This window comes from Bos mutus, chromosome X (genome assembly GCF_027580195.1).
Source record: "Bos mutus isolate GX-2022 chromosome X, NWIPB_WYAK_1.1, whole genome shotgun sequence".
In the NCBI taxonomy this organism is placed as follows: domain Eukaryota; kingdom Metazoa; phylum Chordata; class Mammalia; order Artiodactyla; family Bovidae; genus Bos; species Bos mutus.
Window position 1 is genome coordinate 102,511,945 of NC_091646.1, and position 19,064 is coordinate 102,531,008.

The 19,064-nt window shown below is 35.5% G+C and overlaps 1 protein-coding gene and 1 pseudogene across 1 annotated transcript in view; both read right to left on the bottom strand.

The window, feature by feature from the left end:
* IL1RAPL1 (interleukin 1 receptor accessory protein like 1) overlaps positions 1-19,064 on the bottom strand; it is a 695,400-nt gene that overhangs the window by 170,456 nt on the left and 505,880 nt on the right. The gene's annotated exons all lie outside the window — the stretch shown is intronic.
* LOC138986527 (U6 spliceosomal RNA) lies at positions 6,960-7,059 on the bottom strand (annotated as a pseudogene).

Consider the following 19,064-nt stretch of genomic DNA (forward strand, 5'->3'; position numbering starts at 1 on the left):
AGAGAAAGACAGAGAGAGAATAAATGACTATAATAAAACCCCTCACACTAAGTTCTTGGTAACAAGACAGAAGGATAAATGATATTATCATACAGGGTACTGCAGAACTTCATTTACAAAATGATATTGGATTACTTCCTAAGACACCTGCTTAATGTTAAATACAACAAAAACCATGGGGTAGAAGCAAATGTCAGAAAAAGGAGGAAAAAAGAGACACATTAAAAGCCCTTTTTAAAAAATAGTATATGAACATGCATCATTGATAGTTGGAATACACACGAATTGTTAAAATGCTAGAAAATAATGGCTCATAAAAATAAAAGCCCCAAACAAATTAATTTTTAAAAAGATATTCTTCTTATGGTTTTACAAGTTGCTTACTATTTTATGTCAGAGTAATGGATTTGGTTAATAGATGGCATGGTATAATTTAAAAAGGTGTTAGAAGGTATTCACTTAAAATATAAGATACGGTGCTCACTGTGATTAATTTTAGGGACCTTTTCTAAGAGACTTAGGGTAAGAGACACTGTTGTTCTAAGCCTCAGTCTGAATTTTCACACTATTTTGATTACTTACAAAGAAAAAGGTGTGAAGCATATATACAAATAACCAGGAAATGCTAATGTTAATTTTCTTTACTGTTGGAACTTTGTTAGATTATGCAATGTTTTTTATTGAGTCATCAACAATAGGAAACATATGTTTCCCACACATTTAGTAGGAGACAAATGTTAAGAAGGTCTAATCATAACAGGGACACACAGGGCTATGAGTCTAGACAAATTTAAATACATGAAAAAGCTCATCTCTTTCTTATCCAAACGCCTGTCAGGTTTCAAGGTTAAAGCCATATTTATATTTTCATTTTTTTCTCCTCATAATTGGTAAGGTTATATCTATGAATATTATACCACCTAATTTCAAAAATTTCAAATAGGTTAAAAGGCAATTTATCATCAGCTTTAAAATGGGATGTTAACAGCTTTACAGTTAAATTAGGCTATGAAAAATGGGTAAAGGTTGTCTATGGAAAAAAAAGCTTTTTATGACAAAGATAATTGAACTCACAGAGAGGAAGGTATAACCTGAAATGATTTAGAAAATTCATCATGAAAGTGTGTCATTATATTAATTTAGAGAGAAAATCACTTTTTTATTTACCCATCTCTAATGAATTCATCTCTTCATTCAGACAGGCCAGGGACCAGTGAAACGTTAATGATGAACATGTCAAAAGTTGGAATATAACCTTGTCACATTCACCATAAGACTCTCAGCAGCTTGGAACAATTTTCTTGACCTGCTTGAAATCCTCTATGAGAGGATTCTTTAAAAAGCCATCTTATTGAAAGATAAAAGGAATTATTTGGGAAAATTCCTTTGAGTCATTTTCTAAAATATTTTTTATGAGAGAAGTGAATACATATTCATGGTAGAGAATACGGACTATGAATAAAAGCATAAAACAGAAAATAAAAATTACCTGCAATTCCACTTTCCTAAGGTAACTAACAATTGTAAATATTTTGGTTTGTCTTCTTTGTCTTTGAATGTTTATAAAATTGTTACCATAGGGTAAACAATTAGTTGTGTATTATTTTGCTTACTCAACATTCCATCATGAAGCTCTCCCCAGGCAGCATATTGAGAACCAGAAGAAAATATAAACAGCAACTTTTAACAAATTACTGGGATATTTGAATCATTAAAGACTGAGTATAAAGTATGTTTAACAAGCTATGAAAAAAAAGGAAGGGGTGAGTATATGAATAAGAGGCAAGAGACTATGGAAAATGACAAAGCAGATTTGGAAATGAAAATACTATAACTTTCAGAAATAAAAATATCACTGAATATAAAAATGATTGAATAATTGAATGTTTAGGTTAATGGCTGATTACAAACATCTAAAGAAATAATTGGTGATTTGAAAGTTAGATTTGAAGATATATTCTACAATGCAGAAGAAAAACAAAAACATGGAAAATATAAAATAGGGCTGGAGATATGGAGAATAAAGTAAGAAGATATGTCTTATTCTAAGCAGAGTTCCATAAGAGAAAAAGAATGAAAGAATGGGACTGACATATATCTGAAGTGATAACATGTGAGAATTTTCATAACAGATGAAAGATACCAATTTCAAGATTGATGAACACTAATGACTCTCAGAAAGGATAAATAAAAAGAAATCCTCTGAAGGGTATGTATAATGAAATTATATGAAATTAAATACAAAGAGAAAACTTTTAAAATAGAGAAGAGACAGCACCTTCAAGAGTACTTACATCAAACCTTACAAACAAATTATCAGAGTCAGCAAAGGAAGTCAAAAGCCTGTGGAATAATATTTCATTGTGCTGAAAAGAAATTAGAACTACATGTACCTTTCATAAATGAAAAATACAAACATTTTAGACAACAGACAGACTGAATTTGGTAGCAGTTAACCCTCACTAAAGGAAAGTATAAAGAATTAATCTTCAGGCACTAATAAAATGATTACAGAGAGATGCAGGAAGGTATGATGTGAAAAAAAGTGTTAAATACTTGAGTATATTCAATCAACAGATTCAATAATTATTTATGAGTAATGACTATGTGGTAGGCCTTGTTTTAAGTACTTGAAGTATAGCAAAGAATAACCACCACAACAAAAATTCCTGCTTTCATGGAACTTCTAGTCTAGTGCCTACCTAAACAAATATTGGCTGTAAAAAGCAATAACAATGCACCTTTCATGAATTTAAAAAAGTCTAAGATACTGAGCAGCAATAAGAAAAGTTGAGAAAAGCAGCAGAAATAAAGTCTTCCAAAGTTTTTACTTTTTTTTTCTGATGGAGAATAAAAATATAGCTAAAAGTAAACTTCCCTAAATTAAGTGTATATGCAAATTTTCTAGGATATAATGGAAAGAACAGAGATAAAGTATAAAACTTCTAAACTCAGTCAGTATGAAAGAAGGAAAAACGTCAGAGAAAATGACACATAAAAAATGTCAGGTAAATAGAAAGCACAAAATATGGTAGAGATGATTCCAAATACCAATTAAAAATGTTTGCTGTAGGCTTATCATATATGGCCTTTACTATGTTGAGATAGGTTCCTTCTATGCCCATTTTTTGAAGAGTTTTAATCATAACTGGGCGCTGAATTTTGTCAAAGGCTTTTTCTGCACCTATTGAGATTATCATATGGTTTTTATCTTTCAATTTGTTAATATGGTATATCACATTGATTGATTTGCCTATACTGAAGAATCCTTGCATTCCTGGAATAAACCCAACTTGATCATGGTGTGTGAGCTTTTTGATGTGTTGCTGAATTCTGTTTGCTAAAACTTTGTTGAGGATTTTTGAATCTATGTTCATCAGCGATATTGGCCTGTAGTTTTCTTTTTTTTGTGTTGCCTTTGTCTGGTTTTTGGTATCAGGGTGATGGTGGCCTTGTAGAATGAGTTTGGAAGTGTTCCTTCTTTTGCAATTTTTTGAAAGAGTTTAGAAGGAGAAGGCATTAGCTCTTCTCTAAATGTTTGATAGAATTCTCCTGTGAAGCCATCTGGTCCTGGACTTTTGTTTTTTGGGAGATTTTTGATCACAGCTTCAGTTTCAGTACTTGTAATTGGGTTGTTCATAATTTCTATTTCTTCTGGTTTAGTCTTGGAAGATTGAACTTTTCTAAGAATCTGTTCATTTCTTCCAGTAAATACCAATTAAAAATGAACTAAAAATTCTAGTTAACAAGGATTTTCAGACAGGAACAGAAAGATCAAATCCAACTAAATGTCTTCATAAATGGCACATCTAAATTAAAAGTGCACAAAATAGTATATAAAATATTCATATATAGCAAATATAAATAAAATGAAGCTGGCCTGCCAACATTAATAATACATGAAATAGATTTTAAAGAAAAGATATTGTTAGATATAAAGAAGGCTACCATATAATAGTAAGAATTTCACCTTATCAGAAAGACAGATCTAGAATACATACTGAGACTATAAAATTATGCATCTCAAAATACATTGTCAAAATATATAATGTTTTAAAACTTGACAGATTGTGAAGACAAATACACAAATAGGCCAGGTGAGTAAATGTTTTCAAAATTCCTCCTACCAATTGATAGATACAGCAAGCAAAAACAAAAAAGAAAAATTAGCACAATATATAAAATTTGAGAAATGTAACCAACTAGCTTGAGCTAATGTATCCAACAATTTCAGAACATAAAAGCTTTTCAAACACACATGGAGCATTACTGAAAATAATATGATGAGCCTTATTGCAACTCTATAAATTTTAAAAGATTAGAAATCATTAAATAAATTTACCCTAATACAATGTTGCTTTTATCTGCAAGGTAAAATTATACGTGAGATCATATTAAAAAAAAAAATCCTAATCCAAAAAAAAGGGACAGTTCACTTATTGGAAAAAAGTAAATTATCATGCTGCATACTATTAAGGCATTTTAAATTTTCATTGAATGATCATGGCATAATTACTCTATTGCTTGTGATTTGGGTAATTTAAATTTTTTGCTACTATAAATACCACTGGGACAAAGCTCCTATTATGTAAGTCTTTGTAAGAGTCTAATTACTTTCTTAAGGGTATATTCCTAGTATTTGAAATGTTAGATCATGTTGTAAACCTTTCGACCTAAAATTCCCTGTAGGTGTTGCACAAAAGTTTTACTAATCTTACTCTGAGCAGCAGGATATGAAGGTGTCTATTTTACAAATCTTTTGATAATACTATCAGGAAAAAATTATAATCTTATCATTTTGATTAGCGTATCTTTGATTACCAAATTATTCATGATGTTGAAAACAGTCCATAAATTTCTTGACCATTTTATTTATTCTTATCATTTTTTAACCTGTTCAATCATGTGCTTTGCTGCTTTTCTTTTTTTAAAAAATTTAATTGGAGGCTAATTACTTTACAATATTGTGGTGGTTTTTGCCATACATTGACATGAATCAGCCACGCCACTTTTTTTGTGGCATCTTTGTCTGGTTTTGGTATTAGGGTGATGGTGGCCTCATAGAATGAGTTTGGAAGTTTACTTCCTCTGCACTTTTCTGGAAGAGTTTGAGTAGGATAGGTGTTAGCTCTTCTCTACATTTTTGGTAGAATCAGCTGTGAAGCCGTCTGGTCCTGGGCTTTTGTTTGTTGGAAGATTTCTGATTACAGTTTCAATTTCTGTGCTTGTGATGGGTCTGTTAAGATTTTCTATTTCTTCCTGGTTCAGTTTTGGAAAGTTATACTTTTCTAAGAATTTTTCCATTTCTTCCAAGTTGTCCATTTTATTGGCATATAGTTGCTGACAGTAGTCTTTTATGATCCCTTGTATTTCTGTGTTGTCTGTTGTGATGTCTCCATTTTCATTTTTAATTTTGTTGATTTGCTTCTTCTCCCTTTTTTTTTTTGAGGAATCTGGCTAATGGTTTGTCTATTTTATTTATCTTCTCAAAGAACCAGCTTTTAGCTTTGTTGATTTTGGCTATGGTCTCATTTGTCTATTTTGCATTTATTTCTGCCTTAACTTTTATGATTTCTTGCCTTCTACTAACCCTGGGGGTGCTTCATTTCTTCTTTTTCTAGTTGCTTTAGGTGTAGAGTTAGGTTATTTATTTGATTTCTCTCCTGTTTCTTTTTTTTTCTTTTTCTTTTTTTTTTTCTTCTTTATTTCATTTATCATACATGTGTTCCCCATCCCGAACCCTCCTCCCTCCTCCCTCCCCATACCATCCCTCTGGGCCGTCCCAGTGCACCAGCCCCAAGCATCCAGCATCGTGCATCGAACCTGGACTGGCAATATGTAGTTTCTTTAGGTAGTCTTGTATTGCTATGAACCTTCCCTTTAGCACTGCTTTTACTGAATCCCATAGGTTTTGGGTTGTTTTGTTTTAATTTTAATTCATTTCTATGCATATTTTGATTTATTTTCTGATTTCTTCTGTGATTTGTTGGTTATTCAGAAGTGTGTTGTTTGGCTTCCGTATGTTTGTATTTTTAATAGTTTTTTCCTGTAGTTGACATCTAATCTCACTGCATTGTGGTCAGAAAAGATGCTTGAGATGATTTCAATTTTTTTTGAATTTATCAAGGCTAGATTTATGGCCAAGGATGTGATCTATCCTGGAGAAGGTTCCGTGTGCACTTGAGAAACAGGTGAAATTCATTGTTTTAGGATGAAATGTCCTATAGATATCAATTAAGTCTAACTGGTCCATTGTATCATTTAAAGTTTGTGTTTCCTTGCTAATTTTCTTTTTAGTTGATCTGTCCATAGGTGTAAGTGGGGTATTAAAGTCTCCCACTATTTCTGTGTTACTGTTAATTTCCCCTTTCATACTTGTTAGCATTTGCCTTACATATTACAGTACTCCTATGTTGGGTGCATATATAATTGTTATACCTTCTTCTTGATCCTTTAATCATTATGTAGTGTCCTTCTTTGTCTTTTTTCACAGCCATTATTTCAAAGTCTATTTTATCTGATATGAGTATTGCTACTCCTGCTTTCTTTTGGTCTCCATTTGCATGAAATATCCTTTTCAAGCTCTTCACTTTCAGTCTGTATATGTCCCTTGTTTTGAGGTGGGCCTCTTGTAGACAGCATATATAGGGGTCTTATTTTTGTATCCATTCAGCCAGTCTTTGTCTTTTGGTTGGGGCATTCAACCCATTTACATTTAAGGTAATTATTGATAAGTATGATCCCGTTTGCATTTACTTTGTTGTTTTGGGTTTGACTTTATAAACCGTTTCTGTGTTTCCTGTCTAGAGAAGATCCTTTAGCATTTGTTGAACAGCTGGTTTGGTGGTGCTGAATTCTCTCAGCTTTTGCTTGTCTGTAAAGCTTTTGATTTCTCCTTCATATTTGAATGAGATCCTTGCTGGGTACAGTAATCTGGGTTATAGGTGTTTCTCTCTCATAAAAATATGGAACAGTTCATTAATTTGCATGTCATCCTTGCAGGCCATGCTAATCTCTGTATCATTCCAATTTTAGTATATGTGCTGCTGAAGCGAGCACAGCTTTGCTGCTTTTAAAAAGTGGATTTACAGAACAATTTTTGTATTAGAAATTCAATCTCTTCATGCCTCTTGAATATACTTAACCTAGTTAGTTAGTCATTAAGTTTTTTATCTTTTGATTTTGTTCTTTTTAATGTAGTCAGAATCTTTTCTCTTGTGAGGACCATCTCTCTTCTTTTTTAATAAAAAAAGAAAATCATGGAAAATTGTTATCTATCTTGAGATTCATTAACCAGTAACTTTTCCACATGTCTTATGGTTTCATTTTTCATATAAGCTCCCTAAATTATTACATAAAAATACACACATATATGTATGCCTATATATATGTGTGTCTGTGTATATATGAATACTTATATTTTTAATTTATTTAATTCAGGGTCATTTGTCCTATCCATTGACTTGTCTGCTCATCTTAAGATAAGTTAGACCCATATTTTTCCCCCATCTTTATTGTGACATAATTGATAAATAAAAATTGTATGTACATCATGCGTACAACACTATTCTTTAAGGTGTTTTTTTTTTTAATGTGGACCATTTTTAAATCCTTTATTGTATTTGTTATAATATTGTTTCTGTTTTATGTTTTAGTTTTTTGACTATGAGGCATGTGGGATCTTAGCTCCCAGACCAGGGATCGAACCTGCCTCCCCTGCATTGGAAGGCAAAGTCTTAGCCATTGGACCTCCAGGAACGTTCCCATGATGTTTTGATAAACATATATACTGTGAAATGATTACCACTATCAAGCTAATTAACATAAATCACCTTGCACAGTTACCTTTTTTTTTTTTGAGCTAGATGTGAGAGTTGGACTATAAAGAAAGCTGAGTGCCAAAGAACTGATGCTTTTGAAGTGTTGGAGAAGATTCTTGAGAGTCCCTTGGACTGTGAGGAGATCCAACCAGTCCATCCTAAAGGAGACCAGTCCTGGGTGTTCATTGGAAGGACTGATGTTGAAGCTGAAACTCCAATACCTTGGCCACCTGATGCAAAGAGCTGACTCATTTGAAAAGACCTTGATGCTGGGAAATAAAGGTGGGAGGAGAAGGGGATGACAGAGGATGAGATGGTTGGATGGCATCACCGACTCAGTGGACATGGGTTTGGGTGGACTCTGGGAGTTGGTGATGGACAGGGAGGCCTGGCGTGCTGTGGTTCATGGGGTCGCAAAGAGTTGGACACGACTGAGCAACTGAACTGAACACTTAAGATACACTATCTTAGCAAATTTCAAGTACACAATAGAATATTATTAACTATAGTCATCATGATGTATATAATACTTCTCCAGGATTTATTCATATTGTTCGTGGGGTTCTCAAGGCAAGAATCCTGAAGTGGCTTGCCATTCCCTTCTCCAGTGGACCACATTTTGTCAGACAAGAAGAAGAAGGGGATGACAGAGGATGAGATGGTTGGATGGCATCACCGACTCAATGGACGTGAGTTTGAGTAAGCTCTGGGAGATAGTGAAGGACAGGGAAGCCTGGTGTGCTTCAGTATATGGGGTCGCAAAATGTCAGACACGACTGAACGACCTGAACAACAAGATTTATTGATCCTGCATAATTGAAATTTTGTAGTCTTTGACCCAGAGAAGGCAATGGCACCCCACTCCAGTACTCTTGCCTGGAAAATCCCATGGACGGAGGAGCCTGGTAGGCTGCAGTCCATGTGGTCATGAAGAGTCAGACACGACTGAGCGACTTCACTTTCACTTTTCACTTTCATGCATTGGAGAAGGAAATGGCAACCCACTCCAGTGTTCTTGCTTGGAGAATCCCAGCGACGGCGGTGCCTGGTGGGCTGCCGACTACAGGGTCACACAGAGTCGGACACAACTTAAGTGACTTAGCAGCAGCAGCAGCAGTCTTTGACCAATACCTCCTCATTTTCCCCACCCCCCAGCTCTGGAAACCACCATTCTACTATTTGCTTCTGTGAATCTGACTTTTTTAGATTCCACATAATGAGATCATGCAGTAAGTTCATACAGTATTTGTCTTTCTTTGGATTATTTCACTTAGCATGGTGTTCTCCAGGTTCATCCATTTGTTGCAATTAGCAGGATTTCTTTATTACACCTGAATAATAATCCAGTGTGTATGTGTATAATTTTCTTTATCCACTCATCTCACCGATGGACACTTAGGTTGTTGTCATATCTTGGTTATTATGACTAATGCTGCAATGGACACGGGAGTGCACATATCTCTTCAGTGTATGATTAATCATCTCGAGTATTGTCTAATTTCACTTCTCTGTTTCGCTCCATTGGTTTTTCAGGAGTGTGTTGTTTACTTTCCACATAATTGTGAATTTCCCATCTTTCCTCCTGTTATTAACTTCTAGTTTCATACGACTGTGGTCAGAAAAGATAACTTTTTGTGAGTTATAGTTCAGGTTTTCGTACCCAGCACCGTTTTCTGTAGCAGTTACTATTCATGAGTTTCCGCTCTGGTGAGCCATGACTCTTGTATTTCCTTGTCTGTGTCTTTATTTTTTATTCATCTCTCTTGTGGACCCATGAAGAGCTGTTGGTTTTTCAGTCTGTTCAGCTTTTTAGTTGCTGTGAGGATGGAGAAGCATCCTCCAAGTTCCTTATGTGTGGAATCAGAAACTGGAAGTCTGTCTTAGATTGTTGACAATATAATGTGTCTCAGTGTCTCACTGAAGTTGTCTTGAGTTCAGCCTACTAGAGGTTCTCTGAACACCATGGATCTGAATGTTCATTTCCTTCTCCAGATTTTGGAAGATGTTCCTCATTGTTTCTTTAAATGAGCTCTCTGATCCTTTCTCATTCTCTGTTCCTTCTTGTGCTCCCTTAATGCATATACTGGTTATCCTGATGATGGTCGATAAATAATGTAGGTTTTTTTCATTCTTTTTCACTCTTTTTTACCAACTGGATAATTTCAAATGGCTTGTCTTTGGGGTCACTGAGTTTTCTTCTGCATCTTCAAGTCTGTTTCAGTGTCTTGGGACCTAATACCAGGGGTGCCCATAGGCCTGACTTCTGCCTAGCCCATTGGGTGGGTCCCTGGAGGGGCAAGTATGCCTCTGATTATGGAAGAGCAGCATTGAAGTTAGGTCATAAGACTGCTTCAGGAACTGCGGCCATGTTCCTGGACTACATCACTACCATTATCGTGTCTTTGTAATTATTTGTTGCAAATATACTGACCACTTTTTGATTTTATGGTTTCTTCATTTAAATCATATGTGTTTATGAGGTTAGATATATATTTTCTGCCCCCAACAACTCATTCATTCTCTTATATATTTTTATTTTACTTTGTATTCTGGAGACATTGCTTCATTGACTGATATAATTTGTTCAGCTTTCTCTGTCATTTCATATTATAATACCTTTAAATGCAGCTTTTAGATTCCTCATTGCATTTGATTTTCCTCTCATGCCTTTCTTGTTTTAACAAGTTCTTTTGCACCTCTGCCCTTCATCATTAAATTTTCTCCCTAGAGTTCCCAGTTTTTTAAATTAATAGTGATCATGTATTCTTACTTCTTTTTGAGGACACCAAGATATCTTCTAAATTTTTCACCTCTTTTAGTGGGAACATACTGTCCGAAAAATGTTGCTACTTTGAACCTTCAGGAAAATCTTTCCTTTCTCTTATAATATAGAACAATTTTAATAGATACTATTTAGAAAAAGTTAGGTACAGACCCTTTTTCCGATGAAAAACGATTTACTCAGTCCTGGCATATGCACAAAGTAAGTGGAGTATTTTTGGTACTAATGCTGGACAGTTCCCTAAATGGAAACATTTACACAAGCACATCACATTGCCCACCAGCACATGTTTATGTGTAGCTATTGTAATGGGATGTTTGGGGAAGCTATATCAGTCCCAACTCATCTGCTACAATGTGACCCTGGGAATTCTTCATTGATAAAATGTTTACTGCTGTTCCCTTTGTCAAGGTGGAATGATGACTGACATATTGCACAAATGGAAGTGCATATTTCACCATGTACCATTGCAATGAATGCTAAATAACTTTAATACGTTCCCAAATCCTTCACTAAGTAATGTTTTGTCATTGAGAGATGACATTATACAAAAAGTAGAAATACTGAAAACTCATCTACAAATAAAAGATTTGTAATTTAACTAATCAGTTTTCTGCAATGGTTAAGGAAAATAACTAATTGCCAGAGTCTTTACTACTAAATTAGTGGGACCTACAAAAGTTTTTAGTTTATTTTTTACATCACAATTAATGTTCAGATGTTCAGTGTTATAAAATGATTCAAGCAGCCATAATATACAGTTGACCTGTGAACAAGGCAGGGGTTAGGGGTGAAGGGTGACCCTTCACAGAGTCAATAATTCACATAAAACTTTACAGTGGATTCTACATGTCCATGGTTCTTCATCCATAGATTCAACCAACCACAGACCATGTAGCACTGTCATACATATTTATTGAAAAAAATCTGTGTGTAAGTGGATCTGTGCAGTTCAAACCTGTGCTGTGTAAAGGTCAACTGTACATCTGTTTTTTTTTAAAGGAGGGAAACACAATTAATACTGAAGTTTGGTCAGGCTCCTTGGTGAGGCTACCATTGATGAAGCCAGCTCAAATTGAGCTTGAGCCTGCTTTTCTCTGAATTCCTTGTATATTTAGTTATGAAATATTAATACATAAGATATTATTCTGCATTTACATGCTTGTAACTCTTCTTTGCCCACATACCCCCCCAAAAGAAGGAAAATTAAAAACCTCGAGAATATGGATCATGCCTCTAATATTTACATTTAATGTGCTTCCTCATTGAGTCAAAGGTGGATTTCACAAATATTTGATTATTGGCTTCTACTTTTGCATTAAAATGTGCAATTATACAAATAAAAGCAGTACAGGGGAAAATATTATGTAAGTTGTGATAGAAAAAGAGTGGAATTAAGGGTCTGGTTTTATTACTTTCTCATATGGTATGAAGTGATAAAATCTGCTTCAAAATGAAAGATTCCCATAAATCAATTCATTTATGGTATGCATTTGTATTAAAACTAAAACAAAGCACATTAAAGTTGGAATTAAAATATTTTGATTCAAGGCCCAGCTTTCCCATTTAACAAAAGTGACTCTCCAAAATATCACATTCTTTATTTATCCTCTTGTCTTTATTCATCAGACCTTGACATTTAGAATATTACTTGTGGCCGACTTGATTGAAAACACAAACACAGATCTGGACACTTATATCATGCATTGGTACTTTCTGGTCAGACAGATAACAAAGAATGCACTTATCCTATTTTTAATATTATCATCAAAATAAAATATGATATACCTAATATATAAATATATACTATTTTTCTGCAGGTATTTCCTAACTCCCTGAGAATATACTCACGTCCTCAGTTTAATACATGGTGCTGTAGAGCAATTCTATTTAAAATGTGGCCACAGACCAGAGCTAGTCTACAAATTGTTTTTATTGTTCTTCCATAAAAGAAGTATATAAAGTGAGGGTAAGCATTTAACAACTTTTATAGCAATCTGATAACATCTTCTGAATGAAACAATAAAAATCCTTGGCTACTTTTGTATGGCTTTGTTTTCTTAAAAAAATTACCATTTCTAGTTATTGATTTTTATGATTTTTTTACTGAAGTATTGGTCCTTAAGGAACTGGAAATGAAAGCAAAACAAAACAAAAAACCCTGGTACTTAACCTCAGGTAGTTTCAGAATCATTGGTGTGTTTTATTGCTGTTAATGTTATTATAATTTTAAAAGCTAAATTAATTTTTTCTTTCTCATATAAACCAATCTAGGATATTACCAAGCTTGCTTTTTTAAGTCTCAGTTCCTCTATCACAATTTTTCTCTGATGAGTCTACTAGAAGCTAGTTATTAAACATTTCTATGCCTATTTTCTTTCAGTGATTCTTACACTGAGCAAGTTATTCAAATAAATGGGATAGTAACTTGTCCATGGCTTCCATTAAATCAAACACAGACAAACATATCTGTACACACAGAAACATGCGCATTCTTGGGATATTCATTCATAAGATTTCCAAGAACAATTCCAAAATCATATAAGTGTTTAACATTAAGATGTATTGGAAGTCATTAAATTCCTTTTTAGATAGCAGAATTATATTTCCCTTAACTATGAATAATGAATATTTTTAAAAACATTTCCTTGATTCATTGTAATTCCAAACATAAAATGTTATGATATAAAACCTTTTAAAAGACATAAAATTGAACATTTATTTTAAAACAACAACTAGGGAATCCTTTTATCTCTCTTCAAAACCATCACACATCACCACCACCATCCCACTTTTAAAACAGTTACTCACTGAACTATCTTTGATCAATCTTAGCTAAAGACTCTATCCTTTCTGGTCAACATCACATTCTCAACAGTTAAAACATTTCATAAACTGAATACTGCACTTAGTAACATTTTACAAAGCTGATAAAACCAAGAAGGATTATTCAAAAGAACCTCACATTGACACACTGTTGTTTCTAAATGTCAGGGACTTTGAGCTCAGATCATAAAATGAAGCTCATGCTTAGAGACAACATTGCCTTCTGAGATAAATCTCTTTTTAAGTCTCATGGTTGTGGGAGGTATAGTCTCAACCCTAGTAAATGACCTCCAAAAGTAGCAGCCATTTTAAGGTCATGTGTACATTCCTGTAAGCAGATGGCATGGAAGGGCTTAACAGGTGTCCAGCCATAGCTTTACACTTCTGCTGGTTCCGCCCTAAAAAACATGTCCTCCAAACATCTGTCTCAAAAACACATGCGATGTATTAAGGGAAGATTTTCAGACCACAATCATGTCAATATTTCCAATCCTACCTTCTTTTGCAATAATCTCAGTACCTTTTCAATACATACAGTCTAGTGGGAAAAGAGATATGCTATTCTGAGTTAAATAATCATAAAAAGATTAGAAAATACTTGGAAATATTTGCCTTGCTTGAATCTAGAAATGAAGCTGTTTGTGTGTGCTTCTGAAAGTTTTAAACTAACATTCAAAGATTACTTTTTTCTGAAGAATCTTTCTTAAATTAAATTTTAATGAAAGGTCAGTATCTTGTGAAATTTACACATTGCAAATATTTTGAAATAAAATGATATTACTGAGTTTGGGAGAGAGTTCATCACTGCTTTTATGTATGTGTGAGAGAGAGAGTGTGTGTGTGTGTGTGTGTGTGTGTATTTGGAGTATCAATCACCCATAATAAGGAAAGCAGTAGAGACTATTAAAGATGGGTAAACTTTTTGGAGGTAGCCATATTGCAATTTAAGGTGAATAATTAAATCATGAGAAACAGGGAGAGCCAGTGTATATGTTCAGTGGCTGGTTCTAGACTGAGTGTAAGGAGGTTATGATGGGGAATAGGAGTTCTGTATTAGTGTAGGTAACTTCTAGTTCAGGGAGTGGTTGAGAGAACATTGCTTTTTTGACTGTACCGTGAAGCATCTGACTCAGAGGGAGGACATGACTTAGTAATGTTCAGCATGACCATACAGTGGAGTGCTGGATTGGGTCAGGAGGCACAAACTACTGTTCAAGTACACAGTCAGTATTTATGGAGTCTCTCCTTGCTTCACATTCAGTTCAGTTCAGTGCAGTCGCTCAGTCGTGTCCAACTCTTTGTGACGCCATGAATCACAGCACACCAGGCCTCCCTGTCCATCACCAACTCCCGGAGTTCACTCAGACTCACTTCCATCGAGTCAGTGATGCCATCCAGGTGCTTTTAGTAATAATTCGTTGAGTGCCCCCTTTATGTACAACACTCTTTCTGGGTGCTAGCGCCGTGAGGACACTGGCTAAAAGATGTAGCCTTCAAAACCCTTATGACCTAGTTACAGAGCTGAGATGTCCAACAGCTCCAGGCAACCAACTCTGATAGGAAATGGTGCGTGCAATGCACTCAGGGCTCTTCTTCTAGAGGGTCAAGTGTTTTAAGAAATAGTCCATATGCGGCATAATATTTCCTTATCTAAGATTCTATTTAAGAATTCTTACAATTATTCTATTACATTCCAGAAAGCAATGCTTTTTAAAAAATATTTCTAACAATCAGGCCTATCCTACACTGCTCAGTAGAACTCAGTGATGATGGAAGTGTTCCATATTTTCTCCAATACAGTAACCACTAGTCACATATGGCAATTGAACACTGGGAATGTACCTAGTGTGACTGAGGAACTAAATTTGTAATATTTCCTTTAAACTATTTTAACTCTAAATTCAACTACTCACACTTTCTAAATATATTATGCTCCAAAACTAATTACAAAATTAGAAAAGTGAACCACTTGTAGCACACTGCTTGTTGCATGTAGCACATTTTTTATACTCTGTTTAGTAATTGGCCTAATTGGTTCTGGAAACCATAATATGGCATTCTAATGAACTAAGAAGACCTAACATAAGGTCTTAACACACAACAGTGGTATCAGTTTTTATACGTAAAGAGAATACTACTAGGAAGAAAATTTTATAGGAGAAGTTTTAAAAGAGCTATTGATCAAATATAATTTCAGCAGAGCCCTTAAGGAGATTCAATTCAGGAAAATTATAATGAAACAGCTGGTTTTGTGTTTTATAAAATATCCATAAAATGAGAGAAACAAGTAGCTCAGTTTCATTAGTATTGACTTTTAATTTTTCAACTAAATAATTCAATTTTAAATTAAGCAGCTAAAATATAGTTATGTATATCAAAAGGGAAAGTTTCAGTATTATACAAAATAAGGGTTTTTTTTAAATGAGAATGAACACATTTTCTCCCGTCATTCAAATGTTTTCTTACTTCTAACAACAACTAAAAAACCCAATGTATAAACTGAACTGGAAGAACCTCTATTTAAATATTTTTGAAACAAACATAAGGAATTGAAATGAAAATGAGTCTCAAGGCATACAACAATTTTACCAAACAAGCAGTTCTGTGGCCTTCTAAAGTGAAATCTCTTTTTAATCATTCTGTGTTTAATTAAGAATAACCATATTCTAAAGAAGCCTGCCTCTCCCAGCCAACTTCTCTTCTTCAAAAGAAATGCCACAAAGCATCCTAGTAATTCTCCATTTGATCAATCAAGTTGTGAAACTTCCTTTGTGTGGAGCATTGTCATTCTTAGTGCAGTTAAATTAGGTTTTATGGTTTAAAATTGCCCTATTAACTTTGTGCTTCCTGCGTTTTCATTAACTCAAAACATATTTGATATCATGATACGCTCCCTGAAATGAAACTTCCCTTCTGGAATAAGTCATTCTATTACAGCGGATGCTTACTACGGAACTTGGTTTTGAACATTACATTGCTTTAATATGCTTCCCTATGAATTGATGCTTTGGATGAGGCTATATAATACTAGCATTTATAACCTTATGCTGTGCTTTAGGCCAAGTCATTTCCCCTCTCCCCTACTGTAAAACTGTGAGGCAAACAATTTTTGAATCCCAAATTATATTCCTTTCCAGGAAGAACCTCTGCCAAGTACTTAAGATAAACCCTTAGAAATTACCCTGCTCCCATACTAGGGGAGTGTTCTAAACTTGGGAGATCTATCGTCATCACCTAGGAGAACTTAAAAATAAAACAGAACCCTGGCCCATGACAGACCAACTAAATCAGAACCTCTAGCAGAGAGGCTCAGGAATGAGAAATTTTAAAGCTTGGTAGGTGGCTCTTGGTAGGAGCCTCTTGATGAAACTAAAAGAGGAGAGTGAAAAAGTTGGCTTAAAACTCAACATTCAGAAAACTAAGATCATGGCATCTGGTCCCATCACTTCATGGCAAATAGATGGGGAAACAGTGGAAACAGTGACAGACTATTTTTGGGCTCCAAAATCACTGCAGATGGTGACTGCAGTCATGAAATTAAAAGACACTTGCTCCTTGGAAGAAAAGTTATGACCAACCTAGACAGCATATTAAAAAGCAGAGACATTACTTTGCCAACAAAGGTCCATCTAGTGAAAGGTATGGTTTTTCCAGTAGTCATGTATGGATGTGAGAGTTGGACTATAAAGAAAGCTGTGCGCCAAAGAATTGATGCTTTTGAACTGTGGTGTTGGAGATGACTCTTGAGAGTCCCTTGGACTGCAAGGAGTTCCAACCAGTCCATTCTAAAGGAAATCAGTCCTGAATATTCATTGGAAGGACTGATGCTGAAGGTGAAACTCCAATACTTTGGCCACCTGATGCGAAGAACTGACTTATTTGAAATGACACTGATGCTGGGAAATAAAGGCAGGAGGAGAAGGGGATGACACAGGATGAGATGGTTGGATGGCATCACCAAATCAATGGACATGAGTTTGAGTAAACTCTGGGAGTTGGTAAAGGACAGGGAAGCCTGGTGTGCTGCAGTCCATGGAGTCGCAAAGAGTTGAACACAACTGAGCAACTGAACTGAACTGAGGTGATTATAAAGTGCAACAGAGGTTGGGCAGTACTGCCCTAGCACAAAAGATCTTGTATTTTAGCAGAGGGCTTGCTCAAACAGAATTAAAGTTTCAGATTCTGCATGTCCTGAGAATGAGCATCTCTAACAAGTTCCCAGGTGGTGGTGATGCTGCTGGTTCAGGGACCACACTTTAAGAACCACTGCTCCAGGGCTCTGAGATTGAGTCAGTGGCTTTGGTTTCTCTTTGGAAATATGCAAGTGATCACTGGCCATCCTTGTCATTGAATATGATACCACTCTTCTTCCTCTTGCGGAGAAGGCAATGGCACCCCACTCCAGTACTCTTGCCTGGAAAATCCCATGGACGGAGGAGCCTGGTAGGCTACAGTCCATGGGGTTGCTACGAGTCGGACACGACTGAGAGACTTCACTTTCACTTTTCACTTTTATGCATTAGAGAGGGAAATGGCAACCTACTCCAGTGTTCTTGCCTGGAGAATCCCAGGGACGGGGGAGCCTGGTGAGCTGCCGTCTACAGGGTCGCACAGAGTCAGACACGACTGAAGTGACTTAGCAGCAGCAGCTTCTTCCTCTTGTAGTGATTTATCAAACAGAAGGTTGAGGAGGGTGGGCTGAGGGAGTGGGAAACACTCAGAGTGATACTATTGGTGCCCTGGTGGCTCCTTGAGCAGTTACTATAGTCAGAATTGGACGTAAGTATGGTGGACCATTTTCTGGGTCTCTCAGAATAGCTCTCGCAAGTCAGCCTATTACCAAGGACCTCAACCACAGTGGAAAAAGTCACATTGAATATACCCACACTATGTTGAATAAAACACCTTTGCTCCTTCAAGAAAAAGAAAAGGAAAAGTCACATCGTTTCTCCCTTTCTTAAAAGAAGAACTTTGCCAGGTGGGAGTCCTCATTCCTTTATTCAACAAATTGGACTCCTACTATGTGCCAAAGTATATAAAATAGAGCAGAAAAGAGGCAAGATTCTTGATTTTACTGAATTTATATTATACTCACAGTACAAGGACAAAAAGCAACCAACACAAATAAGAAACTTCTAGTTGGTGAAAAGTGCTCTGGAGAATAGAAGGCAGGTGTGGATGTAAAGAGTGCCTGGCTAGGGGTGTTGCTGAGATATCTGAGGGAAGGTGGTAGAGAAGGTCTCAAAGCAGTGTGACATATGACTTGAGGTTTGGATATCGAAGAACCATATGTGAATATCAGAGGCCAGAGCTTTCCAGAATCTAGAAAGATGGAACTGATGAACCTATTTACAGGGCAGGAATAAAGATGCACACATAGAGGATTGACTTGTGGACACAAGTCACACACTCTCTCTCACACGGGAGAAAGAGAAGGTGGGATGAACTGAGAGAGTAGCAATGACATGGTAAAAATTGACATACTTACCACATGTAACATAGATAGCTAGTGGGAAGCTGCTGTATAGCACAGGGAGCTCAGCTGGGTACTCTGTGGTGACCTAGAAGGATGGGATAGGGGGTTGTAGGGGGACTAAAGAGGGAGGGGATATATGTATACATATAGCTGATTCACT